This window comes from Cryptomeria japonica, chromosome 2 (assembly GCF_030272615.1).
Source record: "Cryptomeria japonica chromosome 2, Sugi_1.0, whole genome shotgun sequence".
Taxonomy (NCBI): domain Eukaryota; kingdom Viridiplantae; phylum Streptophyta; class Pinopsida; order Cupressales; family Cupressaceae; genus Cryptomeria; species Cryptomeria japonica.
The window spans coordinates 518,007,245-518,033,586 of NC_081406.1; the positions used below are offsets into that span (position 1 = coordinate 518,007,245).

General features: G+C 35.8%; 1 long non-coding RNA gene across 1 annotated transcript; it reads right to left on the reverse strand.

Annotated features, from left to right (window-relative positions):
- Positions 1 to 2,040: 2,040 nt before the first annotated feature.
- Positions 2,041 to 5,301, reverse strand: LOC131035263 (uncharacterized). Its single transcript, XR_009103937.2, has 2 exons — positions 5,036 to 5,301; positions 2,041 to 2,251 (listed from the first exon to the last, which is right to left on the reverse strand). It is a non-coding gene; the product is annotated as an uncharacterized LOC131035263 (long non-coding RNA).
- Between the last annotated feature and the right edge of the window lie 21,041 nt (positions 5,302 to 26,342).

Sequence of the window (26,342 nt, forward strand, 5' to 3'; positions counted from 1 at the left end):
AGATTATCTAGAGATATGGATAGAAAGCATTAACTGGAAACTAGTGATCATAGATCAAGTTTCATCAGAGTTAGAAAAGCTCATGCTTTCATGTGATCAAGTGTGTACCAAACTCCAAGGACAACTCACTACTCTTCTCCCAGATGTGACATTGATGGAAGATTTGCAGGTGTTACAGAATAGCTTCCAGAACATGGTAGATCAACAGCTTTTTAACAAGACAAACTTCAGTGAAAATACCATCGAAAGGTTGATTGATATTTACTCTTCCTTGAGAATTTCTATGCCTCAGACACTCAGCATGGTGACAGAACTAAGTGGCATTCATAGAAACTTGAAGACATGGAAAATGAGGATAGCTAACATCCTAATTCCCAAAGGAAAATCCGTCACTTCAGCCATCAGACTTTTCAGAATATTCAGAGACAAAGGACCTAAACAACATAATGTGCCTACAGAAGCGACAACCTCATCGGCAGCGCAAGGAGTTAGCTTAGAATAAGTGCAGAGTTGCATTTTGTATAGCCTTTATTTTTGTTGTGTTACTCGCATCATGTTTTTGTCTTTCTTGTAAATAACCCTCATGATCGAGTTTCCTTTTTCTCTCATCTCTATTTCTGTATTGTAATAAAGGATAATCTTGGCTCTTTTCATATGAGGTAGTTATCCTAAGTTCTCATTTTGGGTAGTTATTCTAAGTAGTTATTTCTCCCAAAATTGAGGAAGTTATTTCAAGTAGTTGAGGAAGTTATAAAGTAGTTGTAAAGGTAGTTAGGGTAGTTACCTCAGGTGGTTACCACTTCACCTATATATACCTCATTATTATTCAATGAAAGGGGATTCCACTCTTTCACAAGCCTTGTATAAGAGACTTGGATAGTATTATTCAAGCAATTAAGCAATAGAGATCAATTTGGATGTGTGTTCAACTTATTCTCATGGGTTATTATCATGTTCTTATGTTTGACTGATGATTACCTAATGCTTTTCCCTTTAACATTGAATGTGAAAAAAGTTTATTTCAAGTTGTGGTATCTCAAACTTGATTATATGGAATTTATTTTAATCTAGATTCATACCTTGTATGGCGTTCAATCTTTCTTTGTTGTTCGTTCTTTAAATTTTCAAAAAAAAAAAAATCCAAATACCCCCATTATACGAGGGAGCTGCCCCTCTCAAACGCAGAGAAGAATTACCATTTCTTTGTGATTCTTCAACTGTTGTGAACGTTTTGTTGCTAATTACAGGGCAAAACAGAGTTTTTCAAGAAAGTTTCTTAAAGCAACAAATCTGTTTACCAACAAGCTTGAGTCATATATAACAATCCACCCATCATAGATCTCTATCTAGTCAAATTTTCTTTCGAAGAATCATCATCCTTTGTCAACTTACATTCGGTCACCATAGGGGTACCAACTGGCTTTGAATCATCTAAACCAAACTTCTTCAACAATTCCTTCACATACTTGGACTGAGATATAAAAATACCTTTATCCAATTAAGTAATTTTCAATCCCAAAAAGAATTTCATCTCACCAATCATAGACATCTCAAACTCATTTTGCATATCATCAACAAACTTCTTGCACAAACCATCATTTCCACAAAAAATAATGTCATCAATAAATACGTCAACAATTAAGATGTTATCATGATCAATCTTGAAATATAGATTACTATTAGCAGTACCTTTGTTGAATTCTAGCTTCATCAAATACTTATCCAATTTGGCATACCAAGCTCTTGGGGCTTGCTTCAATCCATACAATGCTTTCTTCAATCTGCAAACCATGTCTTTTTGATCTGTCAACTAAAATCCATTCAGTTTCTCAATGTAGACTTTTTCTTCCAACTCAATGTTACCTAATTTCGCTTACAACTCGATTAGGTAGAGCTCGAATAGAGTGTGCAACTAAAGGTGAAAGGTATACATTTTTTTTCTGTTAAGTGTTCTTTACTGGAAAGGAAAAAAATTCTTTCAGAAGAATTACAGATAAATGCAAGCATTTACAATAAAAATGAATCATACAACGTTGCATGTTTAAAAGAAAAACTGCTTTCTTTATTCATTAATGATAAAATGTCCCACACAATCCATGTGAATAACTGAAGAAATTCTTTATAAAATAAAACAATGAATATGAGAATGAAGGATAAGAAGAGAGAAGGGATCCTTCATTGCTTGGAATGACAAATCCCACATTTGAATGTTGCATCTTCATTTCCAGTTTGCCTTCCCATCTAGGAATACCTGCAAGAAGATGAGAGAGATTGTGTTAGAGCTTGGGATTCCAAATCCAATCTTACACATCACCAACATATGCACAATCTACTTTCATAATGCATCAAATCATCTATGAAATCATTACATGAATCAGAGAGGAAAACAAAAGAACAAATCAAGATTATATTGTTTTATCTAACTTGTTTGTTCACTATGCAGATGTAGGAAAAGTAATGTTGTTGTTTGGAAAAGTAAATTACAACATGTGGAGTAAAATGTGGCTCCCACAAGGGTTGAGCCCAACATGCTGGCATATGAAAAGCCCAAACATTGCAATGATTGAGTTTCAAAATGCATAACATGTATAAGAACACTATGGAAATATCACAATGATTCTTGTTGATAAAGGACAGTCTGTAACAACAACTTCACAACCAAAGGAGCCTAATAAAGATCACAGTTAATGAAAGTTGCCTATCAATCATAGTCAGTGAGTGTCATTATTCATAAAGATAGTAAGCATACAGTGTTGTAGCCAATCTTCTAGTCATTAAGCCACCAAGGTGGCATACTGTGATGAGTGATGTAGAACAGTCCAATGATCATATAAAATTTAATCCGAGTCAAAGACAATGAATTCTCATAGAGGAAAGAATCAATGTGACAAAGTGATAGTAGAGCTAAAAAAGTATAAACCTTACAAGTTCATCATTCAAGCTTCATAATACAATCATAATGTATTATTTTTGAGTCACTGTCACAGGGTATCACTGTCAATGTGAACAAATACAGTGATATAAAAGAATGCAATCACATGACCTATGCCCAAACACCAAAACTATATCAATGCATTGATTGTCTAAGTTCAAGATAGTGAAATCATTTGCAGTAGAAGCCTCAAGATAGGGTAAAATAGAGATGAAAGATCATATAATGGTCTAATAGTAGTTCTATAAAGGTTAAAGATCTCATAAAATGGGGCATCTCAATTCTAGGAAAGTAAGGGGTTGTTTGCAACTATTAAAGACAATGATGATCAATGAAAGAAAATGTGCCATGGTGATCCCCAAAGATGCAGAGATCCAACATCAGAGATCTTCTTTAGAGGATAAGTTTTGAAGATTCAAAGAAGTGTCGTGATTTTCATGGTATATCAATGATCAGAGAAGACAATGAAAGGAACCCCTAGGGTTCCAATGATAAGTCACCTTTAATAGAAGCTAGAGAGACACCCCAATGATGATTATAGCAGTCCACTAAGTGTGGAAAATCAAGGTTTAAAAAATGCAGTGAACCTAATCAAACACAAGGCATAATATTTTACTTGCTATCATTAAATGTTTAATAGTGAAAATGCTTGCAGGGTATGTATAAGAAGATTCAAAACCACAACGTCATTAAAGATAACAACCATGATACTCATCAATGATAGTAGCATAAGAATACGATATAGCAAGACAAAAGTATCAAATCAGAGATAAAGATCTTTACAAATTAGATGGCAGATCAAATCATGACCAAGAGCAGCATGAAAAACCCAGTTTCGTGAAGATCAGAAAAACAATGGCCATGTAGCAGTCATGAATGTCAAAGCAAGATGTTAATCTTTTCATCAGCAAGACATTAATTCAAAAGAACTAGAACACAGTCATTATTCCCAAAGATTGCAAACGGTGAGCATAACTAGAAACAAAGAATGGTGTACCAAAGAGAAATAGTAAGCATGGAAACCAAAATGATAGTCCCAGTTATCATGGATAGGGAAAGAATAGATCAGTGATCTAAAGAGTCATTTGACTATATGTAAAACAATCAAATAGTACCATGAAGGACAAACATAGTGAACATAGTGTATGTGCATCTATAAGCAGTCCATAGTATCATTTCTAGACAAAGTAGAGATCACTGCCTTTAGGCACCAAAGAGAAGTAAAAGGGGTTCAAGTGCAAATTTTTGAAGAATTATATTTGTGACACCCTCACTATTCAAAGTATCGACAAATGAGAATCACCCATATATGAAAAGCTCAGAATATGAGAACACAAAAATAAGTACAAGGTATAGTCTTTGGAGAAGCTTTAATAACAACTACAAAGAAAGAAAATTTTTAGTCATTCACATGCATTGATTTGATATAGAGCATAAAAGGACATTATCATAGTAACCATGAATGGGGTCTTCAAAAGTGGCAGTCTTAAATCTAATAAAAGGTACGAGTGACAATCATAGGACAGAGTATCTATGAAGATGAGATCTCCATAAATCTCCAAACATGGATATCATGGCATGTAACAATCACAAACCAATCATGTGACCAAAATCATGAGTAAAATAATTAAATCACAAGTTTATTTCACTGTATGATAGCATGGGCTCAATTCAAATTAAGTTCTACAATGAAGATTATAGTGCAACCATACAATGAATTCCAAAAGGCTTCAGAACAGAGAATAGAGACTATGAACAAGAGTCATCAATGCCAATCCACGGTCATTAGGGTATTAATGACAGTTAGGGAAAGACAATGTAAATCTGGAAAAGAATCTTCAGAGAAGCCCTGAGATCAATCTACACATAACAAACTTCATAGAGGTATCAAAAGGCTCTCTTAACAATGATATTAAGGGAATTAAAATAACATATACGGATAGAACACCATGAACAATGAAATCATCAAGTATAAAATCAATGTTACATAAAGAGGCACCAAAGATAACCATTGTCAAAAGGAGCTTCACAACCTACAAGTCATAGTGAATAAGCCTTTTTCAAAAAACATGAGGTGCCAAAGACAGTGACAAAGGAGCATACAAGTCTTTTGTACAAGATCGTAGAGCCATCACTGATCACAAAGGATAACAGAGAATGATGGGCATACTCAGTAGGAAAAAATCACCAGATTCGACCCGATTGTGCAAGGTCTGCAAACGAAATTTCCAGAATCTCCTTTAGAAACCCTTGTGGCAACGCTCAAAAAGAGCACAAAACAATCAACAAAGAAAATGAAATAAATTATTAGGATTTTCAATTACCCTAATATGCCCGATAACATTTGGGCATCTTTGCCTTTCATTGTATTTTATTTTTCTTCCTCGCTAATACCCTGTGGGTATGTGACTTATTGGTTTTATTTTACTTGATGCACCGAATGGGCAAGATTATAATTTTTTTGATTTTATCTTTGTAAATATAAGAATATTGTAGTCATTCAAGTGATGAACGTATAAGTCACTTTGAATAAATTATTACTTGCAAAGTAGAATAAGTCATGGAATAGGGCATATGTGCTAACTAAAGGAGGAGAGGTGGAGTGTTTTGTGTTTCCAAATGTTGGAGAGAATTTATTTTATTTTTTCAAGTGTGTTGAAGTAATCAAAGATAGTGAGAGCATTCATTATGTTGTTGCAAGTATCCAGGGAGGCTAAAGTAGTTTGAAGACACTTGGAGGAGATATAGGAGTGGTTTTTGTGCTTTTAATAAGAATTGGAGAGCATCTTGGAGGTATTTTTGGAAATTCATCATGTTGGACTGAGTCATTTTTGACTTTTTCATCCCTTTGGAGCATTTTTTAAATGGATATGCATGCTATATTTTAGGCTGAATTGGTGTATCCGACCCATGGAGCTTCTAGGTGATATTTTGGTGGATCTTAGTTGGAGTTGGATATAGTCACTTATGTGACTCATTTGTAATGAGTTCTTACTTAGTTATTTTTTTGCTTTGTGACTTCCGTGAGTCCTTTGAGGAGAAAAAAGTGTATTGTAACTCTTTTGACTTGAACAACAGTGAATGACTTGAAATCATTAAGTATTTTTGCCTTCTCAATTCTTCTGTTCTACTGTGTGCAATTATTTGATAGATAAGATTACTTGTGAATGTTTTCTAATTCCTTGTGATTTCTGTCTCAAAGTAAGCACCTTTTGCACAAATATATGCATGTTGCAGGTCATAAGTTGTATCAAAATTGTGAATGCTTCTAGTTGTGAAAGTTACCTTTCCCCCTAAGAGTGGCATTTTAAAGGTCTTCTTATGAAATATTTATGCAAGAGGCACATGAAATTGAGTTGTGTGAGCTGAACTTTTTCATTTGATTGGTTTGTGTATGTAAGATGTTTACAAGTCAAGTTAATATTTAGGTGTATCACCATAGAGTAGTGTTTTATCAAATTTCATTTAAAGAATTCCTTCTTCCTTTTCCTTTCAAAATTAGTAACTATAGGTGATAACCATCTAGGAGCCAACCTTATCTGGAGATTCAGTCCAAATTTCAAGGATACCCACAACCTTAGGAGTGTTTCCATGTTTCATCAGAAAACTAAGTTCTGCAACTTAGCAAGTGTGCATTTTTAGGTTATAACACTCACCATTAAGAAAGGTTGACTTGACATCCATCTGATAAACTTTGAAATATTTGTAAGAAACATAAGCAATAAATAATCTAATAGCTTCAATTCTTGCCATCGGAGCAAAAGTCTCCTCAAAATCAATTCTTTCCATCTGAGAATAACCCTTACAAACAAGTCTTTCTTTATTCCTAACAACTTCACCTTTTTCATCCAATTTATTTTAGAACACCCATTTAGTTCCAATTACATTTTTATCCTTAGGTATGGGAACAAGAATCCATGTATTATTCTTTTCAATCTGGTTCAATTCTTCTTCCATTTCTGTAACCCAATTTTCATCTTTGCATGCTTCATTAACATCCTTAGGTTCAATCTTTGAAATCAAGCCACATTCTTCAACAATTCTTCTCCTAGTCATCACACATTTATTCTTATCTCCTATGATTTTATTCTCTTAATGATTTAATCTCACATACTTGGGAGTCTTAGGATTTTCCTAATTTTTAGACTCTTGAGCTCTTTCTTTTGTGCTAGCACTTGTACATTCTCCTTCATTCTTAGGCTTTTCTAGAATAATCTGAATTATGTTTTGGGTCTGCACTTGCTTTCCTTTATTTGAACTAACATCCTGATCATCTGAATCATATCTAGAGCATCTGGGTTGATATTCATTACCTTCATCAACTTTGACATTAGCACTTTCAACTATCTTCCTCAATCTCTTATTATAACACCAGAAGGTCTTGCTCTTACTAGAATAACCAAGAAAAATTCCTTCATCACATCTAGCATCAAGCTTCCCTAGGTCATCATCTCTTTTGATATAGCATTTCTACCAAAAATTCTGAAATATCTAACTATAGGAACATGACCAAACCATAAATCATAAGGAGTCTTACCGGTATCATCTTTGATATGCACCCAGTTAAAAGTGTATACAACAGTACTCACAAATTCTCTCCAATAGATATGTGGAACATTTCCTTCAATAATCATCATCCTAGTAGCTTTTTGAATTGTTATATTCTTCCTCTCCACAAAACCATTCTGCTCAGGGGTCCACAAAGAAGATAGCTGTCTCTTCACCCCATGTTCTTCACAAAATGCATTGAACTCATCGAAAGTGAATTCACCACCTCTATCAGATCTTAGACACTTCAGCTTCAATCTAGTCTCAGTCTCAATCATAGATTTGAAAATCTTGAACTTCTCCAAGGCTTTAGACTTCTCCCTTAAGAAAGTAACCCCAATCATCCTTGAATAGTCATCAATCAGCAACATCAAGTACCTACCACCCTACATTCTTCTCACTCTAGAAGGACCACATAGATCAGTATAATATTCCATTATAACTATACCATTTTCTTTTCAAAGTAACCCTTGTCTGCTTCCCTAATTGACATTCCTTGCATACTGGATTAGTAGGCTTTACCAACTTAGGAAGATCTCTCACTGCTTGAGTTGAACTTATCTTAACCATGCAATCAAAATTTACATGACATCCTTCCATGCCATAACTAACTTTCATCAATTTGAGCAATCAAACAACTTTTACCACCAACATTCAAGTGAAAATATTACCTTTAGTCTTTGTACCTAATGCAATCTCAATTTCAAAACCACTAAGGATCTTACACTTGCCATTCTTGAATTGCAAATAATATCCCTTGTCAACCATCTATCTAACACCCAAAATATAATGCTTTAGACCTTCTACATACAAGACATCATCATTGTTATGCTTACCCTCAAAAGAAATAAAACCTCTGCCATGGATTATACCAGCTTTGTCATCAACAAATCTTACTACACCATCTCATACTTTTCCATACTCACAAACTTACTCTTATTACTTGTCATGTGATGAGAGCAGCCACTGTCAATAACCCATTCATCTTTCTCTTCAACTTTAGCAGCCAAATATTTCTCCTCATGAATGAAGTTAGTAGAATCAGTAGGCACCGGATCATCTTCCTTGATAGAAATAAACACCAATTCATCTCCTAAATTTCCCTTATTAGATTCATCATCTGTCACACATTCATTAGCAGCATAATACAATTTCTTTTGATATTTAGGCTTGTAAGGTTTGGACTTAGGAACTCTTTCTGGACACCTTGAAGTAAAATGTCCTATCTTATTGCATGAAAAACATTTAAGAGACAAATTTCCTTCATATTTACTGGCTCCTTTAGGTAATCTTCTGGAAATCAAGGCTTCAAGCTCCTCAAGATCTTTTTCTTCTTTTTCAAGTTCTCTCATCTCCTTCTTATATCTAGACACCCTTGTAGAACTTTCTCCTGGATCATATTTCTTCTTTCCTGAAATAGTGACTTTGAATGCAGAGTCTGACTTAGGAAGAGATTCACCAAATTTGCTCAACTAAAAGGCAACAAGCTTTCCAATCAACATGTGTCTAGTCACATTTGTCACCATTCGGATCTCCTCAACAACAACAACCTTGTGCTTGTAAGCAAGAGGTAAGGATCTCAACACTTTACTACAATCTTTGATTCTTCCAACACTCCACCGACACATCTGATATTCAACACAAGCTCATTCACTTTTTGCATAAAAGAGGTAATATTCTCATCTTCTCCCATCTTCAACAACTCATACTTTCCCTTCAAGCTCTGCAACTTGGTAATATTCACATTGTTGTCACCTTCAAACAAAGTCTCTATCTTCTTCCAGATCTCATGAGCAGTCTACAAATCCATGATATTAGTCATTTCAGAATCAGTTAGGGCACTCAACAATGCTTCCTTAGCTCTAATATTGAATTCAACTTCCTTTATCTCATCTAGAGTTGTAGGACCATTCAGAGGAGCATTATACACATTCTTAGTAATCTTCCAATAATATTCACCGATGCATCTCAAGTGACACTCCATCTATTTTTTCCACAGAGTATAATTCATTCCATAAAATCTCAGACCATCCTTCTTGTAAGCATAGGTTGTCATCCCAGATCACCTCAAGTAGTCAAGCTGCTTTAAGAGGATCTAGCTTTGATACCAATTGTTGGCAACAAGGCAACAAACTGAGAGGCGGGGTGGGGGGGGGGGTTAATCAATTTTCTCACAAAATTTACACAACTCAATCACAATATCAGATCTGATAATGAACAATGAAAGCACAAATCAACACCACATCAATAACACACATAACACCAAGATTTTTGACGTGGAAAACCCGTTTAAGGGAAAAACCACGGTGGGAACCTACCCACAATGAGATGATACCCTATTAGAAGTATATGAAATATTACAATGGGGAATGCACATGCATTCAGGCACACTACCTAGGGATAACTACTCAAAACACATAACAAGAATGGCTACAACCCTTGGGAAGACTCATTGTCTTACAAAAACATTCAAATTACATCCAAAAGATCATGAACTAATAAAGTAGCATCTCCTCATGCCTGATTGTAGTTCCGGTTAAGCACATAGTCTAATCTACTATACCACACCTCTTCACAGTTCCAAAGGATGAAAAGATTTGCTCACACACTTATCTGATTACACACATTTGGATACACTCGCAAATACAATGCACATACATCTCTCATATGTCTATTACATATAGTTATACAAATCATCAACCTATATTTCAAGGTCGGCTCAACACATATCACAAATTACAAGAATATAACCATACACGCTACAAAATTACATGTGTACCAAAACAATGTCAACTAAGGCATAGTTTTGACCTAAATCAATGCCTTGAACATGAATCACCTCCAAAAATTATGCCTCGAACATCCGCAACACGCTACAATAATCATGTCGGCCAATAACATGAAGAACACCACCATATTAAAGAAAAATCATCAATAATGCGCACAAAAGTCAATGCAGATCATCAACAAAGATAGAACATGATCTAGAAATATCCACAAGAATCATGAATTACCAGAGAAACAACCGCAACATTACCACTTACTAGAATCTTCATCATCATTATATCGAACCGCAAGATCACTAACTGAACTGACTGTCAAACTGAAAGATTCACTTGAAAACTTCCAAATCATGAACCATCTAAATTGAGGACACATATGAACATCCCAAACACTCTGCCAAATCCATAAACCAAGATATTGCAACATAGAGCAAAATCTAGAACACTGAACACCACTGAACAACTAAGAAACCAACCGCAATACCAGATCTCATAACTCAATCAAATCATCATGTAGACCATTGAAAATTTATCTAAAACAACTAGAGATACTTATCTCAAAACTGTTTAATCCACAACAACTCATTTGTAACACACTGGCCAAACCAACTCATTTAATCTAACTACAACACTAGAACACATAGGAATATGTTGACATCAATGACAACACATCATTCCAACAAACTTCTCAACAATATCCAACAATAAAATCTTTCTGGATGCTTCTCTCTTGTTGTGTGGAGGTTATATGGTTTGGAGATTGTTGTTGCTAGGTTACATCAACATAGTATTAGAGCTAGCAATCTGACTACCTCTTCTAGATTAGAGAGTTTTCACTAGTTTTTGTTTTTGAGGTCCCTAGAGGTTTCTGTACAAGTGGATACATGTTTTTTCGCTTTGGTAACACCATTTCATTGGTGCACAAAGATTTGATTATCTCTCTTCAATTTACTAGTGCCCTCATTCATTTTCTAAACCTTGGCAATTCCCATTTCATGGCTTAGCTCACGAGGCTGCTACAAAAAAAAACCAAAAAAAAAAACCCACGATTAGTCTTACAACCCAAAACCAACAAACAACTCAAAAATCTCATTGCAAAGGAGTTGCCTTAAATTTTAAACAATAACATACAATGTTTTCCAACAAAAGGAACTTCAACAAGGAGGTATATAACACCATTACAAAGGAGACAGCTTAAAACTCTAATCAATTACATACAATGCTGGGGAAAGAAACAACCACATCATGGAGGTTTATAATAATTTAAAGATTGACTAAGTTTTGTTATCAAGCTGGTACTTGAAAAATTTCTACTCGACTTGTTGAAGCTATTCCATGGCATTACTATTTTTCTTGCACAAAACCTAGATTTGAGAAAACAAGAAAGTCACCTGAAGACATATGTTAGAGTAAAGCCTTAAAATACAAGTTGCTTAAAATGATAGATGTTAGAAAACATAGTTGTACGTCTATCATTCCATAAATGCTTTAAATTAACTTGTCTAATAGAATCAACCATCACAATGGATACTATTATAGATATGATAATACTTTGAGGTGAAAAAATACATTATTTTGAATGGCATGTCCACCTATATAATAAAATGTTTGTAATCATTTTGTCAATTTTATTACATCAACCTTTCTAAAATCTATATATGAATATTTCCATCGAATTTATAATAAATTAATTTGTTTTGGTTGAATATCAATCGTATTAATGTCTTGAATGAAGTTAAAAGCATTGTATGTATCATCATATTGAAATGACATATTGAACTAAAAATTTGTGTGAATCTATGCGTTGAGGTATGTCACTCAAAAAACTCAATCAATATTCATTCAATGAGAAGATATATAAAATCTTATCTTAAACAAAACCAAAAAAATCTTTTCATGTAGCTTCTCGAACAAACCAACAATTCCTTTTTAATAATATGAAGCAATGCTTTGTTTGTAGTGTTTGTTGTAAACCAGTTTTCTAAGAAAGGGATATAATTTATTGTGGCACATTCATATAAAGGAGAAGGCATGCAATATTTTCTCATATCTGTATCATTTTTATTTTTGATGTGTGTGTGTGTGTGTGTGTGTGTGTGTGTGTGTTCTTTAGTAATTTGACGCTAGAGGATACAAACTTTTTAAAAAATATTTCCTAATCTTTAGACTATGTGAGAACATGGTCATATTTTATAGTTTCATTAATGAATAGGAAAATCCCACCCTAGATTACCAAGTTACAATTTTTTTCAATATTCCTAAAGTATTAGATAGCATATATGTATTATCTCATTTAATAGAAGAAATATTTGACTAAAATAAGTGTTTTATGTGATGCTATGTTTGGCAAAAGAGCAATTCAAAGCCATTAATAGTCATAAGAAACTTATTATCATCAACTATCCTGGTTCCATTAACCTTTTATTACTTAAAAATTGTGACATGATATCTATCGTCTATTAATTATTTTCTTCTATAAGTTTTGGAGTCTATGATGTTTGTCACATAAGTGTGATAGAGTCCAAGATGGTTGAATAATCTTAATGAATTTTAATTTCTGAAATTTGTTGGCCCTTCTTCATAAAAGTCTAGGTTTTTATGTTATTGACTTTATGTCCATCTTAAATTTTATTTTTTGATTGTGACATTTTATCAATAGGAGATGAACAAGGGATGGAGGATTTGCCTTCTAGTATGATAGATGACATATCTACAAATTAGTTTAGATCTTAACAAATTGTGTATTCTATTTGTGTAGTTTTCCCAAGACATGTTTTCCTCTAGGCAAGGAAGAGCAAACTCATTGATTGATAGTTGTGTGTTTACTGTTAGTGTGTGTAGTGTCGAAAGTCTCACCCCTTGGTGATAAATGTGACAAATGATGCCTTCTCCCATGCCACTAGAGGTCGGACCAAACCACTTTTTCCTTTCGTCCACTTAGGCTATCCTTGTCAGCTCCAATCGAAATATTAGGTGGGATGCGAAGACGTCTACGTAGCACGCTATCATCCTGCAAATCTGATAGTCTACAGGTGGTAGTTTGAGCATTACACCTGCACCTGGAAGGAATCGTAACATCTTTGCATATGTTCACTAACATCCGAATTCCTTCCTAGGCCTTTATCTTTCATGTTAGAGGCATTTGAAGGGATTCTTCTAGGCATTTTTGGCATTCCTTCTTGTAGGTGGAGCTCTTGGAGATTATTTTGGAGAACACAACCATTGTTGCAGCACTTCAAGCATTTCAAACACTTCACACCAACAATCCAATGATCGTTCGTGAAAGGGGAGTCTACCCAAACCTCTCTTTTTGCACTTTCTAGTCTTTATTTCTAGTCTCATATTGCAATATCTATTATTTTTATCATTTCTCTTTTCTCTTGGTTTCTTGGGTTGTCTATGGAGGTAGAAACACCAAAACGGGGGTCTGACTTAGGCAGACTCCAAAACACAACCCTGACATTTTCCTCTCTTGTATGTGTGTAGGAATATCATCATGAGGAGGATGTTCATTTGCGAGAGGCTTCATAGCATGGACCTATTGTGAGATTTTCTTACTCCTTTAGTATTTTCTTATCCTATTTTGTGATTTGTGCTTTTCAGTCATTTTAGCATTGTTTAGTCATTTTGCAAATTTTGTTAGTACATCCTAGACTCTTTGTTCATGTTTTTCACTCCATCCATACAAGACAACAACGCACCATGTTGGTGTCCTAGCTCCACATGCTCGTCTCGAGGACAAAGGCTCTGCAGAGCCGTCTAGAGACGCCTCTTGGGTGTCTGATACTTCTTGCATAATTTTGTTATCCCCTAGCTCATCTTAGTGCTAGTTTGAGGAGGTAACGAAGGGTTAGTTTGTCCTTGAGGATTCATCATCCTTGAGATGAAAAATTTCCTCCCTTACATTTTGGTGAACTTGATGTGAACCCGGATTGCTTCTGCGTTTGTTTACTTTTTGTTTTGTCTAGTTGCATTAATCTTTTCATTTTCCAAAAAGTTCAAAACAAAAAAAAAGAGTAAAAAGAAAAACAAGAAAAATAAAAACAAACAAAGCATTTACATTTATCTACATTTCTCCTTTCTGCACTTACATTTTTAATTTAGAAAAAGACTTATCTTTCCAAACCTTTTTTCGTGTGTCCTTGTGTTGTGGTCTTGAACGTTGTACAACTTGTCTATGAGATTTATGACTCAGAATGCAACATGAGTTGTAGTCAGGAGATCGTCCAAGTAGAGTTTTCCCCCTGATTGCTACAATCCTCCTCTACCCGACACCATGTAGGGTGAGTAGTTGCCTGATCCCAATGAGTTTTTGGCCTCTCATAGTCTAAAATCTATTCTGACTGGGAGCCCCCTCTCCTTCTAGTTCATAACCTAAATAGCCTAAGAGTTCTACCCTTTCTTTGCCTCCTATTGTCAATCATGATTTTGCAGTCACGGTGGACTTTGAGAAGATCAATATGTTAGAGCAGAATCTGAGAGACTTTGAGGGTTTACTAAATAGAGAGAATGTCCTCCCCCAGGCTGACAATGTTGTGAGTACCTTGAGAGATATGTTGATCTCTGACAAGAGAGGATTGAAGATGTTGAGGGCCTTGTCCATGATTGTTAAGAACCACATGCCCTTGGCAGATGTACCCCATGCAGACAATCAGTGTGATACCTTTAGTTCCCAGGTCGATGTTGGCATCCCAAGGTTGAGCGCGCACATAGTGGACTCCAACATTCCTAGTGTTAGTGCTTCACTTACTCCCTTGGGATACACAGACATGGCTAGTGGTTCGAGCTTTGCGTCTGCTGCTACTCAAATTTCAATGTTCAACGTTGGCACCACATCTGTAGGCATCTTGACTTCCCTTGGACGTGGTGGTGCACCTCCACCTCCTAATCTTGTGTTGAATACCATTCTCCAAAACATGGGTTATTTGCAGTTGTAGCTCACTAACCTAGCTTCTACTTCCGGTCAGTCATCCTTGCCTGCGTATTATAGGAAGAGTCCCCTAGACATCACCATCCTAAATACTATCCTTCCAATTACTGCTAAGTCCCTAAAGTTTGATAGATTAAATGGTGATGGGGACCCAAATGTGCAAATAGATTCCTTCATGATTATCTGTAGTGATTATCATAGTCTAGACTTCATTCTACTGAAGCTATTCTCGCGTTCCCTCAAGGGGACAATGTTAGATTGGTATAGCTCCTTAACCGACCATTCTATTCGTACCTTTCATCAACTTATGGACCTTTTCCTCAAGCGGTTTCAAGCTAACATTGGCAATAGGGTCACTATCGCTGACCTTGTTCATTGTAAACATAAGCCCAATGAGAAGATCACTAATTTCATTTCAAGGTATCAAGCTATCTTCACTAAGATCTCCTTTGCCCTACCAGATAGTGATCTACAGTCGGCATTGAGGGAGAAGTTGTCCCTTAACCGCTATGTAAATTTTGCAAACATGTACTCTTCTCTCACTAACTACCAGCACACTATGTCGTAGTTCAGAGATACCTCTTTGAACCATTCGGTGGGCCCTTTGCAGGCACGTCCACGGGTGGGTCTCGAAAGATTAAAGTCATCGCTAATGTTGTGACTATTCCTCTGATGACTAGTGCACTAGCCCCACAAAAAAATAGAGTCTTCACTAAGCTGACTGACTCCTAACCGAGCATAATGTAGCGGTTGTTGAAAGACAACCTCATTACCCTTTCTGAGATTAGACCGTTGTCTAATAGTCGACCCTACCTTGTTTGATTCAGTGGGTCAAAGTTTTGTCACAATTATTGTGTGCCTAGAGATGACACTGAGCAGTGTTATTGTCTTAGACATGTTTTCCAAGACCACATCGACAGTGGAGAAATCAAAGTGGATGCACGAAAACACGAATCAAACAAGTCTATTGACAAAACCAACAATGACTTGCAGATTTACACTGATTAGTCCCTCTGCATTCAGCGAATTTCATCTCTGCATCTGAACCTTCTTTGAATGATGGTTCGTATGTGAACATGGTCACCATCACTCCCATTATCTCACCCCTGGCCTAGAAGGGGAAGGTATCTGATTTTTCATTGCCATTTACCCTTCTGGATGCCCTGTATTGTAGAGAGCTTGCTCCCCTTTATGTCCTTGCCAAGTTGAATGGTCAAACTGTCATAGTTGTGATGGTTGACCCGATGTGTAGAGTTGACATCATCATTGAGGAGACTCTCTTTGTGAATGGTTGGTATAGGCTAACTTATGATAAGTGTCGCACCACCTTGAGAATGCATGATGGGTTTTCCATTCGCTCCTTAGGCAATATCACCCTGACAGTCCTTGTAGGTCCTAAGGTGGTGTCCTTTGTTTTTGTGATCATCCCCAAGTTAGACCTCTTTTGGGTTAAGCTCAAGATTCCTTGGTTGATTTCCATGGAGGCAGTCATCTCTATGGTCCACAAATGTCTCAAGTTCTACCATGAGGGCACAATGCATGTCATCTAGGACACTCGCTATTGACCCTTGATTGCCCATGGGGATTTTTTGTTAGATTATTTATGGCCCGCTTTGGTTGGGCTCATGCTTCCCCATGGTGGCCTCTTATATCATGCCTATTATCAATATAAGATGGGGGAGTCAGCCCGTAAATCCGCACAACCTAGTGTTTTATTGCCACCTCCTGCATCTACTCTTGTTCCATCAATTTTGGTCTTGGAGCGGGTAGTGCTGCATGTCCCTTCATCATCAAGGGTTGAGGGTAATCCCACTCCCTCGAGTAGACCTCCACATTTTCCTAGGACCACACAACCTCCAATAATTTTTGATGTTCCTGTGACTATGCCCAACACAACCAAAGGAAAGGTACCCATGTTGTCGAAGTCCGCGGCCCGCCCTGCCTTCGATCTCCTGATCATGGTTGCTATTCCTTGGCTATCTTGCTATGACAAGGGGAAATTCTCATCTTGTGTCCCTTCATCTCTACTTACACCTTCTTCATAGCCTATGCTGACACCTTGTGTTCCTCTGACCACTCCTTGAGCGAAATGAGGTAGGGCGGCCGTTGTTGTGAATGTGGTACCTCACCGGGATGCACCTCATGTTTCATCGGTTGGGCCTTCTCACATCCTTGGCACAATTCTAGAGGCATCTCCTATGGAGCATGATGCTCTTGAGTCCTCTCCAGCTTTAGTTGGTGGTCCTCATCTTCATCCAAACTAGTGTGCGCATGAGCATAAATGCTTTCAACGAGACCAAGCTCAAGAGTGTGACGCTGCCTTGCACTCCGCTGGTGTGGTCCTGACACCCAACACTACTATTTTGGAGCCTATCCCTTTGATTTATCTCGTCTCTGCATCTATTTTAGTCTTGCTCCTTGCTTCTTCAAGGGATTTCAATCAACCTCCCCCTAAGCGGGTGCAAGTCTTCATCGCTCCTTCCTTGGAGCCTCCTCTTATCATATCTTTGATAGACATGCCTCCTTTGTCTTGATCTCTCGACATGTCACACATGCAGGTGGTGTCTAGCGCAACTCTATCTGCTCCACCTATTCTGCCTCCACTTCAACATCCAAGCTTTCCCAGGGTCCTTTAGCCTACTACTGTTGATAGGAGACCAGACACTCCTATCCTGTATAAACATAAGTTCGAGCAAGGCCCTATCCCAGAGTTTCAATGCCGCAAATCATTGTAGGTATGTTCTTTGTCCCTTCCTTTGCCTATTTCTATGCCAGTTGATTTTCTTGTTTTTGTTTGTGTGATTGAGAGGGCCCCAATTTCTCCTGAGTTTGTCACTGCCTCTCTTCTAGAGGTCAGCAACCCTATTCTCATTTCATCTTCTTCAAGTGAGTCACTCACTTCCTCCATGGAGGATTTCATGTTCGACTCATTGGAGGAGATTCCAGCCTTGTCTTTGATCTTCACATGATCATTGACACTCACCTCCTCCGAGCTTGCAAACACTGATGTTAAAATGGCTTCATCCCTCACTCTTTCTATGGGTGAGGTGCTTAGTGCCGCTCTAGCTATTGTCCCTCTTCGAGCTCTCCCGCCTTCTCCCTATGACCTAGACTAGGAGGATGAAGCTCTTCTATGGGATGACTTTTATATTTTTATATTTTTATCTCCATTTTCTTGCATATGTATGTGTGAATGTGTTCCCCCCTGCTTGCTTTATCTGTTTGTTCCCTCCCATGGGACCCAAGTTACTTCGTAGGTACTTGGATACGGGAGGTTGACTGTCTTTATCAGTCGTTCTCTCCTGCAGAACCTGAGTTACTCCATAGGTACTCAGATATAGGGGATTATTTTGTTGTACACATTCCTTTGTTTGTCTATCTACTTCTCCTATCTGTTGTATCTTTCTTTTTGATATTCATGAATGATGCCAAGCATTGGGGGCATCCTTTTGCCTTCTTCCATTTTGATTTGAATTTTTATTTTATCTTTGTCTTCATGTGCTCTTCTTCAAATCTGAGACCTTTGGTGCTATGATGATGCACCCATTTCATAGTGATATTATATATCTTTTAGACTACTATGGGTTCTGATACCAAATTATCTGATCCCCCTATCCTCTTGCGTTGCATCTTTTGATGTTGTGGATATCTACGAACCACTTTCTCTTGGTGGCATTCCATAGAAACATCTCGCTATGTTGATGTGCCACAACTTCTCTTCTCCTTATAATAACATGCCTTCCATGCATATCATTCTAAGGGGGGCCATCATAGCTACATTTTATCTTTTGCCTCTTACATTTGTTTCCTTTGCTAACTGCATTTTCATGTTTTCCTAGGTGGGGGCCAAGCCACTTGATCTTTTTCCTTTCCAAAGATCGCCTAGGTGGGGGCAAATCCACTTGATCTTTTCCAAAGATTGCCTATATTTGGGCCAAACCATTATTGATCTATATATTTCTTGCTTGCCTTGGTAGAGGCCAATCTACTACTTACCAGATTCATTTTCCTTGTCATATGGAAATCTAGCATGTCGCTACCCATGCTAGTAAATCTATCTTTATCAACCCTATTGCATGGCAATCTAGTGCATCGCTACCCATGCTATCAATTATCTCGCCCTATCGTATGGTCATCCATACCAGCTTATCACGTCCTATTGTATGGCTATCTAGCATGGTATATCTTGCTACCCATACTGATGTATCTTATACCAATGGCGGTCACTTATCCTATATCTTTTCATAACCAGGGGCTTGCCTCCAAAGTGAGGTTTGTTTTTGTTACATTATCTACTTCTTTATCTTATCATCCAACAAGCTAGTATGCAGCTAGCATGTTTGTGATGTACTAAGTACCAATATTGTTCCAAGCCTTAGCATCATCTCGCTAGGGGAAACATCATCTAATCAACAAAAATCTACCTCTGGATCGCAACTTTCTTTTCCTTTATCTTTTTCTCTACTTTAGGTTCGCATCTCTTCGAAGAGACATGCTCGCTAAAGTGGGGGCAAAATGTAGTGTTGAAAATCTCACCCCTTGGTGAAAAATGCGACAAATAGCACCTTCCCCCATGCCATTGGAGTTCAAACTCCACCACTTTTTCCTTTTGTCCACTCAGGCTATCCTTGTTAGCTCTAGCTGAAGTATTACCAACTGCGCTAACCTGTCACCTTTAGAGACTAATGCACGACACGAAGACGTCCGTGTGGTGCCCTATCGTCCCGTGAATCTGACAGTCTGCAAGTGGTCATTTGAGCGTTACACTTGCACCCAAAAGGAATCGTAACATCTCTGCATGTGCCTATCGACATCCAAATTCCTTTCTAGGCCTCTATCTTTCATGTTAGAGGCATTTGAAGGGATTCTTCTAGGTATTTTTGGAATTCCTTCTTGCAGGTGGAGCTCTTGGAGATTATTTTGGAGAACACAACCATTGTTGCAACACTTCAAACACTTAAAGCATTTCAAACACTTCACACCAACACTGCAATGATCGTTCATGAAAGGGGAGTCTATGCAAACCTCTCTTTTTGCACTTTCCAATCTTTATTTCTAGTCTTGTATTGAATATTTATTATCTTTATCATTTGTCTTTTCTTATGGCTTCTTGGGTTGTCTGTGGAGGTGAAAACACCAAAACGAGGGTCTGACTTAGGCAAACTCCAAAACACAACCCCAACATTTTCCTCTCTTGTATGTGTGTAGGAATATCATCGTGAGGAGGATGTCGAGTTGCAGGAGGCTTCATAGCATGGACCTATTGTGAGATTTTCTTACTCATTTAGTATTTTCTTGTCCTATTTCATGATTCGTTCTTTTTAGTCATTTTAGCATTCTTTAGTCATTTTGCAAATTCTGTTAGTATATCCTAGACTCTTTGTCTGCATTTTGTGCTCCATCCATATAGGACAAAAACACATTGCACTTGTGTCCCAGATCCGCGTGCTCATCCTGAGGACAAAGGCTCTGTAGAGCCATCTAGAGACGCCTCTGGGGTGTTTGACACTTGCATAATTTTGTTATCCCTAGCTCATATTAGCGCCAGTTCGAGGAGGTAATGAAGGGTTAGTTTTTCCTTCAGGATTCATCATCCTTGAGATGACAAATTTCCTCCCTTACAGTGTGAATGAGGTTATTACTTATCTATTTATTAGTGGAATCCTATTCACATGTTAAGTTTAATTAGGTCTTAGCTTGCATTTAAGTTAGGTTGCATTATCCTAAGTTGGTTATTCTAGGTGGCATTTTAGAATTTTTCTTATAATGGGGCCATGTCTCATTGTTTACTTTCAAAAAAATAGGTCATTTAATATTTGCATCATGCATTTATTGTTTGTATCTAGGGTATTTTTCATCCTACCTCATCACCTTGCCTATAAAAGCAAGACCTATGCACATTGTATATCATCTCAATTTCATTTCTTATTGGTGAAATAACATCTTTCTGGTTGGTTCTCTCTTGTTGTGTGAAGGTTATTTTATTTGTAGATTGTTGTTGCTAGCTTACATCAACATTATATCGAGCCCACAATTTCACTACCCCTTCTAAATTAGAGACTTTTCATCAGTTTTTGTTTCCAAGGTCCTTGGATGTTTCTCTACAAGTGGAATCATGTTTTTTATGATTTGGCAGCATCATTTCATTGGCACACAAAGCTTTGATTATATCTCTTTGCAATTTACTAGTGCCCCCCTTCATTTGCTAGGCCTTGGAAATTCCCATTTCATGGCTTAGCTCATCACATTATACTATAAGCAATGATTTCACTTCTTTTTTGCATGAGACTAAGGCTCTGCTTTGTACCTTGGCTAAAGGAGACTGGTGAATATTTTGTTTTGAGTGAAGAAAGGCATATAATCCTTTGAACAAGCCACAAACTCATTTTCTATCATCGACTCTCATTAGTGGATTGGTGGCACTGGTTACTGGATCATTCCTTCTCCCATCCCTGTGGGTTATTTCCCTATGAGGGCTTATGATTATGTCATTGTGTTGTCATGAGACTAACATTTTTTTCATCATTTCTCAGTGTTTATACTTTGGCAAACATATTCATTTTGACCAACGCTCATTGCATTTGTGGTGAGCATTAGCATTTATTTCAATTTCCCCATTGTTTTACAAATAATCCTAATATTCTCCAAAATCAAAATAAACATTTATTATATACATCCAATTGATAACCAACAATTTAATCTATGATTTAAATTTATATAAGCACAATATGAAAACACTTATTCTGAATGGCTAAATTAACTATAACAAGCTTCCAAACCCAAGATCTTTTCGAAAAATGAAACTTCACTTACCCTTATTTTGCCTAGACCCAATAATCCATTTAAATACATAAATGCATATCTTCATATTAAATTTATAGAAAATACTAATTTAACCAAATATTGAAGCACATATATATTGGGTGTTCACATAGGGTCGGGTCTTCGAAAATCATACCAAAGACCATATCGAGATCTACATTGATAAACAAATAGAGTATCACACTCCTGTTGAGTATGTCGAGTAAGTTCAATGGTATACATCCAATTGATAAGCAACAATTAAATCCATGATTTTAAATCTATATAAGAACAATATGAAAACACTTAACGTGAATGGCTAAATAAATTATAACAAGCTTCTCGATCCAATATCTTTTTGAAAATGAAACTTCACTTATCCTTATTTTGCCTAGACCCAATAATCCATTTAAATATATAAAGGCATATATTTGTATTAATTAACCAAATATTGAAGCACACATATACTAGGTGTTACATAGGGCCAGGTCTTCTAGAATCATACCAAAGACCATACCTAGATATACACTAATAAACAAATAGAGTATCACACTCCTATTGACTATGACGGGTAAGGCAAATGATTACGACCAATGTGACATCTCCATACAACAATCCTGGGGGCATGCTCAAACCTGTAGAGATAGGTGAAGTCACACCATATACATGTAACCACTTAACCACAGGTAAATGATAAAAATAGGCAAGTAGTAGCATTAAATCTTTGATGTGAAGGAGTTGAGAAATGCAATAAAAATTTTACATGACACTTTACGAATATTATTGACACTCTATACCATGTGTACAACTAGGACTATTAGGATCCTATTCTCACTGACACTACACAATTTGTACAACCTACACCAAAGGGAGCCTATATAGCATTTTTAATAAGTCTATTTAACTTTTAATTAAACTAAAAAAAATTAGTGCAATATTAAAAAAAATGGGTGCTATAATGAACACTCATAAAATACAAACAATATCAAGTCAAAATGAGAGATAACAAGTCAAAGGACAAGCCTAAAAAAACTAAACATCTAATTAAATTATAGACGGAGGGGTATTTATCATTAATTTTTTTTTTAGCATCATTGGGGTATGATTATCATCAAATTCCTCTTATCCGGTGAGTGCACTTTCTTCCTTAGGAGGATCTTTTGACGATTGTTGAGGGGTGTGCAATACATTGAGTCCACTCTTAGTGGAAGTCTTATGAGGGAAAAAATACCAACAAGAATAGGTAGACATTATGTAAAATTAGGGTATACATTTAATAACAAGTGAGCACCAAATTTACATGGAAAACCCTAAACAGGAAAAAACCATGGGGAAAATTACACTCATAATATGAATAATGATTACAATGTTTAGGCTCGAGGCCAAGGAGGTCACTGCCCCTGAAAGGAATCGCAAGACTAACACACATGACCTTAGGGAAATATACAAGGTTTGCATAGATTTCCAAAAGGAACACACCTTCTTTCGACAAGTGTAGAGGATCAATGAACTGAAATGAATAAGATCTCCTCATCATGAATTTCTCCTTAACTACTGTGTCAAGTGACCAATATCATTGAAAATATATATGATCACAAACACTATCTTAACTCTCTTCCCAACTTTCTTTCACACTTTTGCAATATCAAATATGCTTGCACATTATTAATGTACACTTCACATCAATTCACATCCATTCCATACTCAAATCATACTTCCACACTCCCATATATATAAGATAATTCATTGAAACCCTAACTAGGTTGCCCATATACAAAATGTATAATCTTACACAAATTGGGCCACCTGAAGCTATTACATCAAATGTGATCCACTCTAGGAGATAGAGAGGACTCAAACACATCATAACACAACCTTTCTAACCTAGTCCAATGAGTCATGCATGCTAACACATCCTCCTAGGTCAACACCAAGTGAAATGTGTAGATAAATAATGTAGCACACTAACAAATAGGCTCAAAACCATTCTTCAATGCATACAACATGATGCAAATCAACACACACCATGGTGATACCCATATTAACATCAAAACTTAATCACCAATATGTGTCTGGACCAAAAAAGGCACGATCTAGATATGACACATCACCTTAGTCAACCGGAACCTAGACCAATTGACTGAATTGAACTCAAGGAATAATTGGTGAGACCCATATTAACATCAAAACTTAATCACCAATATGTGTTTGGACCAAAAAAGGCATGATCCAGATATAACACATCACCTCAGTCAACTGGAACCTAGCCCAATTGATTGAATTGAACTCAAGGAATTATAACTTCACTTCCAAACTAAACCATCATTAGAAAATTGATTTGGAACAATGAAAAAATTAAATAAACATGTCCCCCTAGCCGTAGCATAAAAAACCAAATGTCAAAGAACTACTAAACATTCTCCAGACCAATTCTAATAAACATTCCACTGTTAAAACTAGTACCAACAAACTCAACCATCTAAGCAATTGTAAACTTGATAGTATAATATACACAAATCATGAATATTATGTCCGAAGACACAATCCATAATTTCCACAAACTGGAGGAATGCAAGACATTCTTCCACTGAGATATTAGAAACTCTTTCCTACATAAATATTGATTCCTACATATTGAACCTCCTACTACACCGATCTTCCATAAAAACCTCACACTTACTCAATGTTATTACTAGACAACTCAACAACATTAGACCATACTTCTTCGAACCATCCACATCTCATAGTGACCTTAATGACAACACAAGACAGACTGACATTAATAATAAGATAACACAACTCATCTACAACACAAGACAAGTTGACATCAATGACAACACAAGATAGGTTTGCACCAATGACAACATAGTAACTCAATTTTTCAACACATGTTTGTTTCCTCAAGGAAACGAGAGGGAGGAAAAAATCTATCAATATTATAGGAGAATTTCTTTGTTGATCTAAATCTCATATATATAGACCACCTCAATTAAATAATTTCTCTCTTGCACTTGAATATATATAAATATTAGAGAAAATCATAGATTTAGTGTAAAGAAAGGAATAAACATCAATAGAAAATCTTAAGAAAATAAAATTTATTCTCTAAAATGCTCAATAGAATATCCACCTTGAAGGAATGCCAAATTTGGGTATACTTGAAAGGAATACAAGGACAATCTTCTAGCAAAACCAAACCCCATGAGAAAGGAGCAAAAATAAAAGACCTAAACAAATTGTGAATCTGATTCCAAGCTTCCTAAAGTTTCAATATTGAAAAAGAAAATATTCTTGAGTCTCCCATTGTCTATAAAATAGATAAAATGGTTTAAGAAATCCTAAATGCATTAAGAAAGAGCTCAGTAGAAGGCATTGATAAAGAATACACTAGGTAAAATGAGTTAATTTAGGTTCAATAATAGCCAACCAAACAACTTAGAACTTATAATGACACATTCCTATAAAAAAATGGAGCTTCCAATGATGGTTTGGATAGCCAACTATAGGAAGGTGAGAAGAAATCTATAAATATCCTTTGTGAGAATTATGATTAGAAAGTGGCATCTTAGGATACCATTTCCAATCCTAATCCCAATATTATATTATTTGGGGAAATGACATCAATAAGAACCCAAAGTTATCCTAATAAATATTAGTTATATAAATTAGATTTTATTTTATCTAGATGAAAAATGAAATTCTTGGTGGCTTTTAAATAATATTTAGAATATTTTCAAAGCTTTGCCTGAAAAATTTCAAGGTGTGAATCAATGAAAATCTAACTAGAGGGTATTCGTGATAAGAGAGAATAGGAGACCATCACATAATATTCTTCTTGATGTAATTGATGAAAGTTGACTAAAAAATAAATAAAAATAATGTTTCTTTGATATTAATTACACTAATTAAACTAGGATAAATTTATAGTTTAAGTTTACCTAAACTTACATTAATTATTCTTTTTTAAGAATTTGATTTTATATAAAAATATAAAAGAGCATACCTATATTTAGAAGAATATAGGTAAACTATATCAAAAGATATGACATTTGTTTATTAATTCACTTAAAAAGTTATTATTATATTATATTATAATTAATATTAAATTATTATTATATTATGATATTATAAAAATTATTAAATTATTATAATATCAAATTAACAAAGATATGATTATATTATTATGTTTTAATATATTTATATATTTATATTTTCATTAAACTCTTTACAAAAGTTAAAAAAATTTTAGTACCAAATTATTATTATATGATATATTTTTATATTTCTATTAAACTCTTGATCAAAGCGAAAAATTCAACAAGACTACATTATTATTATTATTATATTA